This window comes from Chenopodium album, chromosome 17 (genome assembly GCF_948465745.1).
Source record: "Chenopodium album chromosome 17, dcCheAlbu1.1, whole genome shotgun sequence".
Lineage (NCBI taxonomy): Eukaryota > Viridiplantae > Streptophyta > Magnoliopsida > Caryophyllales > Amaranthaceae > Chenopodium > Chenopodium album.
Genome location: NC_137850.1, coordinates 10,554,020 through 10,567,039, shown reverse-complemented (window position 1 = coordinate 10,567,039; position 13,020 = coordinate 10,554,020). Strand labels below are relative to the sequence as shown.

The window sequence follows — 13,020 nt, the reverse complement described above, 5'->3', positions numbered from 1 at the left end:
TCCTGCTTCAAACCAGGCTTTCATTGCTTCTGGATTGAATTACCAGCCAACTGACTTACCTGCATTCTTTCAAGCCATGTCTATGCAGCCTCCGGACTCGAATTGGTACATGGATACAGGTGCTTCGTCTCACCTAATGAACAATTCAGGTATCACTAATTCTCTGGTTAATTGGCACAATTTAAATTCATGTATTATGGTTGGTGATGGCAGAAAAATACCAGTTAAAGGATCGGGCACTATCACTCTATCTAAACCTTTACTTCCTCTCACTCTCAAGAACATTCTTTATGCTCCTAAAATAATTAAAGATCTTGTCTCTGTCCATCAATTCACTTCCGATAATTCCGTGTCTGCTGAATTTGACCCCTTTGGTTTTTCTGTGAAGGACCTACGGACGGGGAATCTGTTGACGAGGTGCAATAGTGTTGGAAATCTTTATCTTGTGTCTGCCTTCTCCACCACTCCATCTACTTCTTCTGTTTTTGCTGCATTGTCACCAGAAATTTGGCATAACCGATTGGGACATCCAGGAGATCAAGTTCTTAGTCATCTTAGGTCTAATCACATAATCTCTTGTAATAAAGGCAGTTTGTGTGTTATGGTCGTCAGTTAGGCAAACATTGTCGTCTTCCATTTACTGATTCTCAGACTATGACTTATTCTCCTTTTGATATTATTCACACAGATTTGTTTACATATCCCATTGCTAGTCAAACTGGTTTTCGGTATTATGTACTCTTTCTTGATGATTACTCTCATTATTTATGGGTGTTCCCTCTTAAATCCAAATCTGATGTGTACCCTACTTTCTTGAGATTTTATGCTTATGTTAAAACTCAATTTGGGATGTCAATCATAGCCTTACAATGTGATAATGGCCGAGAATACGATAATTATAGCTTCACTCTTTTCTCTCATTTTAATGGCATGATTTGGAGACATTCTTGTCCCAATACATCTCCTCAAAACGGCAAAGCCGAACATATGATTCGGAGTATTAATAATAATAGTCGTTCTCTCATGTTTCATGCTTCCTTCCCTCCCACCTTTTAGGTTGAATCTCTACATGTGGCTGCATATTTGTTAAACATTCGTCCTACTCGTCTATTACAATTTCTCACTCCGGTTCACATTCTATTTAACAAAGCACCCACATATACTCATCTTCGTACATTTGGATGCCTTTGTTATCCAAATTTATCGGCCACTTCCCCTAACAAGATGAGTCTTCGTTCTACCCCTTGCATTTTCCTTGGGTATCCGGCCTCACATCGAGGCTATAGGTGCTATGATATCAAGTCTAAAAAGGTCATAATATCACGACATGTCATTTTCGACGAACATGTTTTTCCTTACTCAGCTTCTTATACTCCAAATATTGAGGATTATGGTCTTCTTGACTCTAATGATGCTATTCCACCTAATTTATTTCCTCCATATGATCAGCAAACTCACACTCATGTGCAGACCAATACTCCATCTATTTCTGGGCCCAATGCCAACTCCCCTCCCTTATCCAGCCAACCGGCCCACACTCCACCATTGCATGGGCATAATAGTCCTCTAATGGACCGTGGGTCTGTTCAATCAGCCACGGCCCATTCGGGGGCTACCCATGAAAATGGGTCCTCTCCTTCCTCTCACGTTAGGCCGTCCTCAGCTGCTAGGACCGACTCCACTCCTACCTAAGTTTCCCAACCTCATGCTACAGCTCCAGAAACTCACCCTATGCTTACCTGTGCTAAGCAAGGCATATTCAAACCAAATCTCAAATATCATGGTTATGCTCTAACCATATCCAACCCCACTCCCTCTATCTCCCCTCTCCCTTGTTCTCATGTATCCGCCCTTAAAGATCCTAACTGGTATAAGGCAATGTGTTCTGAATACAATGCCATGGTACAAACCCACACTTGGGATTTAGTACCTCGCCCCGAAAATGCCAATGTCATTCGTGATATGTGGATATTCAGGCACAAAGAAAAGTCAGATGGTTCTTTTGAGCGGTATAAGGCTAGGTTTGTGGCAAATGGTAAGGGTCAAGAGGTCGGGGTTGATTGTGATGAGACATTTAGTCCGGTAGTCAAACCAACTACCATTCGCACTGTTTTGAGCTTGGCTGTCTCGAAGAAGTGGAGCATTAATCAACTTGATGTGAAAAATGCTTTTCTTCACGAAAATCTACAGGAAACGGTGTATGTGCATCTACCACCTGGGTTTGTGGATCCAGACAAGCCCAAACATGTCTGTCTCCTTCGCCGTTCGATCTATGGTCTAAAACAGGCTCCTCGTGCGTGGTATCAACAGTTTGCTTCTCACATTTGCTCTCTTGGGTTTGTGAATGTTAAGAGTGACACCTCTCTTTTCATTTTTCGACGGGGTGCTGATACAGCTTATCTATTATTATATGTTGATGATATAATTTTGACTTGTTCATCGGACACTCTCCGTCGGAAAATTATTGCTCTCCTAAGTGCTGAATTTGCAATGAAAGATCTTGGCCCTCCTCCTACTTTCTCGGTATTTCCGTCACTTGAACCAAAGAAGGCATGTTTCTTTGTCAACGGAAGTACGCTTAGGAAATTCTAGCCCGGGCTAATATGTCTGATTGTAAACCTGCTTCTACTCCTATGGACACGAAGTCAAAACTCAGTGCGTCCAGTGGCAATACATTTGCCAATCCTACTCTATATCGTCAGCTTGCTGGGGCACTTCAGTATCTTACCTTCACCAGACCCGACATCTCGTATGCGGTTCAACAGGTATGCTTATTCATGCATGACCCCCGAGATTCTAATTTTCATTTTCTTAAGCGTATTCTTAGATACATCAAAGGTACGCTTGATTTTGGGATGCATCTCTCTTCTACTCCTGCTTCTGGTCTAATTTCTTATACTGATGCTGATTGGGGTGGATGCCCCTACACCCGTTGATCTACTTCTGGCTATTGTGTATTTTTGGGTGACAATTTGGTGTCTTGGTCGTCCAAACGTCAACCCACGGTCTCCAAATCTAGTGCCGAGGCTGAGTACCGTGGAGTTGCAAATGTAGTGGCTGAAACTTCGTGGATTCGCAACCTTTTTCTTGAACTACATTCTCCACTCCGGAAAGCGACGGTTGTTTACTGTGATAACATTAGTGCCGTGTACATGTCTCATAACCCAGTCCAACATCAACGTACTAAGCATGTAGAAATGGACATCCATTTTGTTCGAGAAAAGGTTGCATTGGGTCACATACGGGTGCTACATGTTCCTTCTTCGTATCAATATGCTAATATTTTCACGAAGGGGCTTCCTACTCCTTTGTTCAAGGATTTTCACCCCAGTCTTAGCATTCGTCCTTCTACTGCTTCGACTGTGGGGGTGTGTTAGACAATATAATTATGTAAATAGACAATATACTTATGTTAATATATTAGTGTCCATAATTAGTATTGTATCATTGTAAACCCTAATACCCAAAGGGTATATATATTGGCACATATCAATAATATGTCTGGAAGGAGAATTCTCCCAGTCTTACAGTGATCAAATTCAGAATTCGAAAACGTCAACAGACGTATACTTTCTTGCTGTATCATTTTTCCCTCATCCCCGGGGTATACTCATTACTCGTATGTATTTCAGTCAAGTCTGAATGGTTGTTGAGAATACTTGATTATTAAGGAACAGCGTAGAATATGTTATGCAAAAGTCATCTACTTCAAATTTCCGCAACTTCTGCTAGGTTCCTAACTGTGTTCAATCTAGTCAACTTTGATTGGACCAATTATTACTTTTTGCTTTAGTAAAAGTTAAGCAAGCTACGGAGCATGGTTTAAAATTATGGAAGTGTTCTTTACATTTTGTTAGACAAATTGCTAAGAATTTGCATTGGTTGAAGGTATGCATTTTTAATGTATAAAATTGACCATGTGAATTTGATGGAATAAATTTTTTTAAAAAATTTTAGATTTGTCTTGATATGGACTTGGTAGGATTCCTTGATGCACAATTTTAAGCATATACTCCGTATATATTATTTAAAAACTCTATATATAAATAGGGGACAATTTTGCAATGACTACAATAATTTTGTGACTACTATAACTTTTAAATCATGGTCGTACATTTGTCCTCCATGTTGAGTTGAGGCAGTTAGTTGACTTGAAAAAAAAAAAAAAAAAATTAATCTTTAAATTAAAAATTAAAACTGCATTATCCCCTTCCTTTCTAGATTACATTACTCCATTGCTTCCCATGAATTCATTGTTTTCATAGGTATCCGTACACAGCAAAAATTAAAACAATATATCTGTCAAAATTCCACCATTGATCATCTCTTCTATATACCTTTTCTTCCATTTTCTGTAATCTAATGCTTATGTTATTCAATCTAATAATGTTGTTTCATCATATAATTTGAATTCTTAATGTTTATATTATATGAATATATGTGTGGAAATTAATTCTCAATCTTCTATCAATGGAGGAACAGTTATACGATTATGCCATCATTAAATAAATTGATGAAGTTTATTGATTTTTTTAATTAATTGGTAAAAGTAGGTCTTTTTTTTTTTTTTTGTAATTAAAAAAAAATTATGGTCAAATAATTGAATGGATAAGATCTCCTCTGAAAATGAAGGGTCTAGATTACAAAAAATATAGTGGCCACAATTTTAATGTAGCCATTGAATAGTATTTCGTTCGTTTTTTTAATCACAACGTTTGAAAATTTTTATACACATATTTGATCTGCTTTAATGATTTGTAAGTGCAAAAATATATTAAACTTATAAAATGTGCATTGACAAGGATAAATTGTGAACGTTGAATTTTTTTATAAAAAAAAACCAAAGTACTGAATTTATATACATAACATTAATTTAAATACAAATGAAATTTAGAGCCGCTCCTTTTTTTTTCTTTTTCTCTTTTCTCACTCCTCTCTCTTCTAGGAATTTCGTTTTCTTGGCCGTTTAGGGCGAAAAAAAGTCTAATTTCCTTTCTCAACCTTTTTCTTTAATTCAATTTAGTTTTTTGTTTTGTTTTACGTTTTGGTTTGTTTGTTTTGTTTTGTCCTCTTCATCTGTGAGAGTCTGTCCCAATTTTCTGGGTTTTTCCCAATTTTTTGGGGTTTCTTTTTTTTAAGATAATTTTTTTTGGGATTTTGATTCTCATCTATTGATGGGAATTTATTTTTAGGGTTCTTATAATAATTGGGATAGTGATTTAGATTCCTATGGGTCTGGGATTTATCGTCAACTAGTCAATCAAAAAATCAGCGCAGATAGCGGAGGTCTCAACTTGAAAATATGCAAAGACATAGAAAATCATTGCTCGCGTCAAGCTTGAAGTGGTGGAGTATGAGCTATGCTATTTTAGTTCATTTTAAAGGCATCGAAAAGTTATGATATTTTCTCTAAATCTATGGTTTACATATTTTTATTATTGTAGATGCCGTATGGCTATTATCTGATAATATTATTATTTCCCGTTCAAAATAAAAAAAAAAAAAGAAAAAAAAATTACAAATGAAATTATTTTGTGAAAGTGTTTATAAAAAAAGAAAAAGAAAATCCCCAAACCTGGCCTCAAAATGGGCCATAATACAATAGCATTTTATAGGGGTAATCCAGCCCACCCAAATAAACAAGATGTAAAAAAAAAAAAAAAAAAAAAAAAAAAAAAAAAAAAGGCAAATTGAACAACTTTGCTAAATCAATTACACCAATCTCCAGTAAACTGATAACCCCCCTTTCAGCTCTCACTCGCCATTTAAGGCTCTGGTATGTTTCTATTCTACACTCTTTTATTTTACTTACTTTTTTTTTTTTTGTAATTTTCATGCTTATTTCAATTTCAACTCTATGTTATTTTAGTTCATTTTCACTCTGAAATTTTAATCTAGTATGTTCACTCTGGTATGTTATTTGTTTAATCTAGTATAATTCTGAGTGTTCTTGAGAAATATGGTGGTAATTTATCTTTGGCAGTGGTGTTAGTGGTGGTTGTGAGGTCTACAGTTTTACAGATAAGGCGAAAGAGAAAGAGGGTAAAATTGTAATTTAATGCATCAAGTTCTTAGAAGGAATTCTGCTAAATAGTTGATTTAAGATTAGTGAAATTCCCAGTATTATGCATTGATTTATATTATAAACAGTGATTGTTGATCCAATGCTTCGGGTGAATCCAATCTCCTTGGGTGTGATGGATAGTGAGTCTCTTGTATAAATGATAATGAAAATAGTTAGTTAAGTAGTAATCCGATAATATATAGGGGAGCGATTAATCTCCTTATACTGTTTGTTTATGTTTCAGTGTTTGGAGCAGTGTATCTGAATTTCAAGTTGAGCTCTGCTCTCTAGTGATGAAAATGCTTGGTTCTGAATGTAATTGGTGTAGACCGTTTCGTCGAGATGCTTGTTGTTGTTTGCCAATAACAATGTATGGGTTAAATTGTGAATTATCCATGTTCGGTATGGAATGTTGATCATATCTCACACTGCTTTTGTCCACACGTAAATGCTAATAAATCCTAAGTAGTCAAATACTTATGTTTTGCGTGTTTAACATAATCTCGTACCCTTATAATGTGTTGGGGCTCTTATACTTGTTTAGTCTTTACAAGATTTAGCTGGTGGATTGGTGGTAATGGAAGAGGTGAGGGTGTAGAGAAATCTGGGGGAATCGAAAATCCTGTGGGGTGTGATGATAGTGAAGTAATACTTGTAGATGATAGTTAAGTAATCCCGATAATATGAAAAAAGTTAGTTAAGTAGTATTCCCGATAATATAAGGCGGAGAAATTGTAATATGAAAAAAGTTAGTTGAGTACCCTTATACTGTATCTGTTTCGGTGTTCAGAGTAGTATATCTGTTAAACCAAGCACAAATTCATCAATAATATTTACTGTGTATTTTTATTAATCACCATAGCTTCAATACATGTATATATAATACTAGGATAATAATACCCTATATTCTATCATATCTTTTCAGAAGATATATTTTCCTAAAATATGCACAATAATATCATAACAATAATATCCTAGATATACTAGGATATCCCCAATACCCCCCCTCAAGTTGGAGCATACGGATCATAGATGCCCAACTTGCGGAGTAAAAAATCAAACTTGACTTTTCCTAAAGCCTTCGTGAAAATGTCAGCCAACTGAAGCGTCGTAGGCACATACGACGGCTTTATAAGACCTTCTTTAATTGCATCTCTGACAAAATGACAGTCAGCTTCAATATGTTTCGTTCGCTCATGAAACACCGGATTTTTCGCAATATACAATGCCGACTGACTATCACAATATAGGTGCATGCCACTATCATGTCGCACACCTAAATCTCTTAAAAGTCTCCTCAACCACTTCAATTCACGAGAGCAAGCAGACATAGATCTATACTCTGCTTCGGCAGAGCTCATAGCAACCGTAGGTTGTTTCTTGAACTTCCATGACACAGGAGAGAGACCAAGAAACACGAACCAACCAGTCAACGAACGCCGAGACAACGGACAACTCGCCCAATCCGAATCACACCATCCTTCTAACTGTAGAGCACTATCAGACCTCAGCAGGATCCCCTGACCTGGACTCTTCTTCAAGTATCTCACAACTCGCAGGGCAGCATCCCAGTGCTCTACCCTCGGACTCTGCATAAACTGAGACAAAATATGCACAGAGTAGGCCAAGTCTGGCCTAGTGACAGCTAAATAGATTAAACGTCCTATAAGACGTCTATACTTCTCTACATCACCCAAAAAATCCCCATTTGCCAGAGCTAACCTGTGGTTCTGCTCCATGGGAAAATCTGCTGGTTTTGCGTCAAGCAACCCTGTCTCTGTAATAATGTCTTAGGCATATTTTCTCTGGCACATGAAAATACCCTGCTTGCTACGGGCTATCTCTATCCCCAAAAAATATTTCAAAACACCCAAGTCTTTCATCTTGAAGCAATTCCCTAAATATGTTTTGAATGATAACAAAGCAGATTTATCATTCCCTGCAACAATCAAATCATCAACATAAATAAGTACGTTAAGTTGCATTTCCCCCCTTGTCAGAGTAAAAAGGGAATAATCATAATATGACTGTTTAAAGCCATATTTCTTCAAAGCTGTTGTCAGTTTTGCAAACCAACACCGAGGAGCTTGCTTCAAGCCATACAACGACTTCTTCATTCTAAATACTTTCCCGGAATTATTTTTGTCAAAACCAGGTGGAATTCGCATGTACACCTCTTCCTCCAAGTCACCATGTAAAAAGGCATTATGAACGTCCATTTGATGAACTTCCCAATTCTTCACTGCTGCAACCGCAAGAAATGTTCTAACAGTCACCATTTTTGCCACGGGAGCAAATGTCTCGTTGTAATCTAAACCTTCAACTTGATGATTGCCAAATATCACAAGTCTAGCCTTCAATCTTACGAGATTCCCATGCTCGTCGTACTTCTCTTTGTAGACCCATTTACTCCCAAGTGCCTTTTTACCACGAGGTAAATCTTCCAAAACCCAGGTGCCTTGCTCTTCAAGTGCTCGAATCTCATCGGCCATCGCCTTCCTCCAACCTTCATGCTTCATAGCTTCTTTAAAATTTTTCGGCTCATTGCCACCTGTAATTGCTGCAATGTATGTTCTATGTTTTACAGAAAACCGGTGAGAGTCAACAAAATGTGTTATGGGATAAACAGTACCTGAGGAAGGTGTCGCAGGTGAACGATGAGGTGGAGATGGACTGTTATTCCGAATGGTGTGTGTCACAAAATCACGGTATTTGCTCGACTTGAATTTTTGACGCTTGCCTTTACCCATATTTTCTGTATTTTCAGCATGCTCGAGAGTCTCAAGGTCACTCACACTCGTACCCTCCGGAGCTGCTGCCTGCTCACTGCCATGAGGATCACCCCCAGCTGCCGCTGGAATTCCAGCAGCCTGGGCAGTGCTGCTGTCCTCGCACCCAGCTGCCGCTGGAATTCCAGCGACCTCGGCAGTGCTGGGCTGCTCATACCCAGCTGCCGCTGGGATCCCAGCGCCCTGGGCAGCCTCGGCAGGCCCTGCCACAGGCTGGCTGCGGTGCTGCTGCTGCTGCCGCAAGCCACCTGTGGCCTCCTCTGCCCGGGGCTGCTCATCAACCTCCTCACACACACTCCTCTCATCGCTCCCCCCTGCACCATCAATTCCCACAAACTCCGAAGCTCGCACATGGGTATAGCTAGGAGTATTGTCTAGAGCAAGGTTAGACCACGGAAATTCACCCTCAACAAATTGCACATCACGTGAGACAAAACTCTCCGTAGTTTCCAAATCATACACCTTCCAACCTTTCTTCCCAAACGGGTATCCCAAGAATACACATCTTCTACTCCTACTAGCGAACTTGTCACCCTTGCTTTGTTGATTGTGAGCATTACACAAACACCCAAATACTTTAATAGAATCATATAAAGGTTGTTTACCAAACAAGATCTCAAACGGGGTTTTGTAATCAAGCAATCTAGAGGGAGTTCTATTTATCAAATAACATGCCGCTTGCACACATTCCCCCCAAAATTTTCGAGGTAAATTAGCTTGAAACCGCAAGGCACGAGCTACATTAAGAATATGTTGATGTTTCCGCTCAACACGCCCATTTTGTTGAGGTGTACCCACACAAGAAGTTTCAAATATGATCCCATTAGACAAAAAATAAGTTGCTGAATTTGGGTAGAGGAAACACCCGCAATAGCAGCCCCATCGTGAGCCGTAGCACTTCCGCCTTGTGTGGAGTTGGAGGACGACTGCCCAACAGTCTTGTTGGCACGCACCTGCTGGCCAGCAGCAGCTCCTCGACCCCCTGCTCTGCCTCCACCTCTGCCACAAGCCGAGTCACCACGACCCCGACCCCTACTTCCACGAGGACGATCACCCCACCAAGGTGGGTAGCCATTGAGTTGATAGCAGTCCGTCTCATCGTGTCCTGCTCGATTGCAATGATTGCATAATTTATCGGAGCCACTCGTTGAGCGTTGCGGTTTAGTAGTAGTGTCATGTTGAAGTTTGAAAGCCACTGGACTCTCACGAACCTCACCTCCTCGTAAGCGCTCGGCTTGAATAACTTGTTGATACGCCTTATCAACCGACGGTAAAGGATCCTGAGCCAATAATTGACCCCTAATCGAGCCATAAGGATCATCTAACCCAATTAAAAACTGATGAAGGAAATCTTCCTGCCTCAATTTTTCAACTTGAGCCACAATATTACACTTACACGCACCACATGAGCAAGAAGGTACGGTAATATACGTGTGTAACTCATCCCAAAGCTTTGCAATTCTGCCGAAATAAGTAGCCACCGAATCAGTCTTGCCCTGCTTGCATTCACCTAGGGACATCTTCAATTGGCAAATTCGAGTGCCACTCACCACACAAAAACGACTTTTCAAGTTGTTCCACAATAGATGAGCATCATCATACTCCCCAATCGTCGCCCTTACCGAAGGGTCCAACGTATTTGTGATCCACGAGACCAACATCGAGTGAATAGCCTCCCAATCTTCCAGTTTATCACTGTCTTGAGGTTTCTTGATACTTCCATCAACAAAACCATATTTGCGCTTAGCCTTCAATGAGGTTCGAATAGCCCTCGCCCACTCATCATAATTCTCACCCCGGAGTTGAACCGGAGTAATAATGTTCCCGGGTCCATCACTTGAACCTAGGTGATAAGCCATGTCCATCTTAATTTTTCCACCACCATCACTACCAGAGCCGCCAGCACCGGAGTCACCCGACATCACTCACAACTCAATGAAAGTGGGAAAAAAAAATTGAACGAGAAGATACTCTCACAAACTCTCAAAAAACAATCGTGCGTTAATTATGAAAATTAAACGTACAAAAGAAAAAATTAGACCTTAACTAGGCTCTTGATACCATGTTAAACCAAGCACAAATTCATCAATAATATTTACTGTGTATTTTTATTAATCACCATAGCTTCAATACATGTATATATAATACTAGGATAATAATACCCTATATTCTATCATATCTTTTCAGAAGATATATTTTCCTAAAATATGCACAATAATATCATAACAATAATATCCTAGATATACTAGGATATCCCCAATAATATCAGAATTTCAAGCTAAACTCTCTAGTAATGAAAAGGCTTGGTTTTGGAAGTAATTGGTGCATACCATTTCGTCGAGCTGTATGCTGCTATTGTTTGCCAATAATCTGTGGATTATATTGTGTATTTTTCACATTCGGTTTGGAATGTTGATTGTAATCCACACTGGTTAATACTTATGTTTTGTGCTTTCGACATTATCTTGTAGCCGTTTTTTCAGCTCTGGTTCTACAGACAATCTGTTTTAATTGCTGCATAATGTGTTGGGGGCTCTTATACTTGTTTGGTCTTTACAAGATTTGGCTGGTGGATTGGTGGTAATGGAAGAGGTGAGAGGATGTAGAGAAATCTGGGGGAATCGGAAATCTGTGGGGTGTGTGGAATCAGTGAAGTCGTTTGGGGTAATTCCGTAGAGAAAATATTAGAGAAATGAGACCAAGAATTTTCAAACTAAATACAACAGTTAACAGTTATGAAGATTATTGATTTTCTTGTCATCTATTGTACCCTCTAAACAAATAGGCCCCTGTTTCTTCAGCATCTCTATTTCGACTGTTAGCCATTTAGGTGCTAGCTCGTAGTATTTACAGTAATGCTGTAGGGCTCTTAATTTCTAAGTTTGGTCTTTCAAAATTTTGCTGCAGGAAAATTGGTAGAAACGAGCTTGGAGCTGTATTCAGTGATGGCCAGTGTTCTGTTTTCACCAACATTTCACGGCTCAACTATTCGAACCAGTACAGAAGTTAAAAGGCGTGATCATAATCTTGGCAGAGTTTGTTGTGTGAAGGCAATCAGAGTAGAGAAGTCTTTGGAAGAACTTTATCAGATAAGGGTAGAAAGAAAAGTATCTCCCAAGAGATTAGATGAGCTTGGTGTATCAAGATGGTCAGTATGGAAGACCGGAAAATGCAAATTGCCCTGGGACTGGCATGTGGACCAGCTTGTCTATATCGAAGAGGGAGAGGTTAGAGTTGTTCCGGAAGGGAGCAAAAAATATATGAGTTTTAAGGCTGGTGACCTTGTGCGCTATCCCAAGTGGTTCGAGGCTGACCTGTGGTTCAATGACTTTTACCAGGAACGTTATAGCTTTCGAGCTTATGGTGATGACTAGATGTAAGATTTTTCGGATTCATAGTGTATGATTTCAGTAAAATTAGGACATATATTGCTTATTAGATGTAGGAATTCTCTGTTTTGCAACAATTTTGCAACTGCACGACTGCACACTTCAATTTCGCACTTCTAACTGTTCTAAGTTCTAAGAAGATAATCCACATTCTCGAGCTAAAAAAGAGAATGTGGATTATCTTCTTTTCGTTATGCCACTTCTAACAATACCTCCTCATGATATCTCCTAACGAGCCATTTGAAAAAAAGTCATTGGTTCCCCATGAACGTTGAACACCACTCGATGAAGCCTCATTCATAGAACTCCAAGGCAATTGTTGAGTACTATCATAAATCATTCTTGAAGCATCTGGGATGGCGGTAAGGTAGCGCATCTCATTATTTTGACTGTACTCATTATTTGTATCATTATCTGTAAATTGACCAAAAAAATAGATGATTAATAATTAGGAAACGTCAAAAAGCATGCACAAAACACGTATTTTTTTTGTTTGCCAATTTCTAACAAAATAAGGTAAGATATGTACATATTATTGTACCTTCATACGGAGTTTGTAATTGATTATCACAAGGAACGTGGTTAAGCAAATCTTCGATTTCCCATGAACGCGTATGTTTAACACCACTAGACGAAGCCTCATTCATAAAGCTTGAAGGCAGTTGTTGAATACCATTGTCAAGTACCATTGAGATATGGTGGCTCATCTCATTATTTTGATTGTAATAATCATTATTTGTATTATCTGTAAATTGACCGAAAAAAAGAGATGATTAAT

At 38.9% G+C, this 13,020-nt stretch overlaps 1 long non-coding RNA gene across 1 annotated transcript; it reads left to right on the top strand.

Moving 5' to 3' along the window:
• Positions 1-5,662: 5,662 nt before the first annotated feature.
• Positions 5,663-12,355, top strand: LOC145587585 (uncharacterized). The gene is made up of 2 exons (XR_014101314.1): positions 5,663-5,776; positions 11,761-12,355. It is a non-coding gene; the product is annotated as an uncharacterized LOC145587585 (long non-coding RNA).
• Positions 12,356-13,020: the final 665 nt, after the last annotated feature.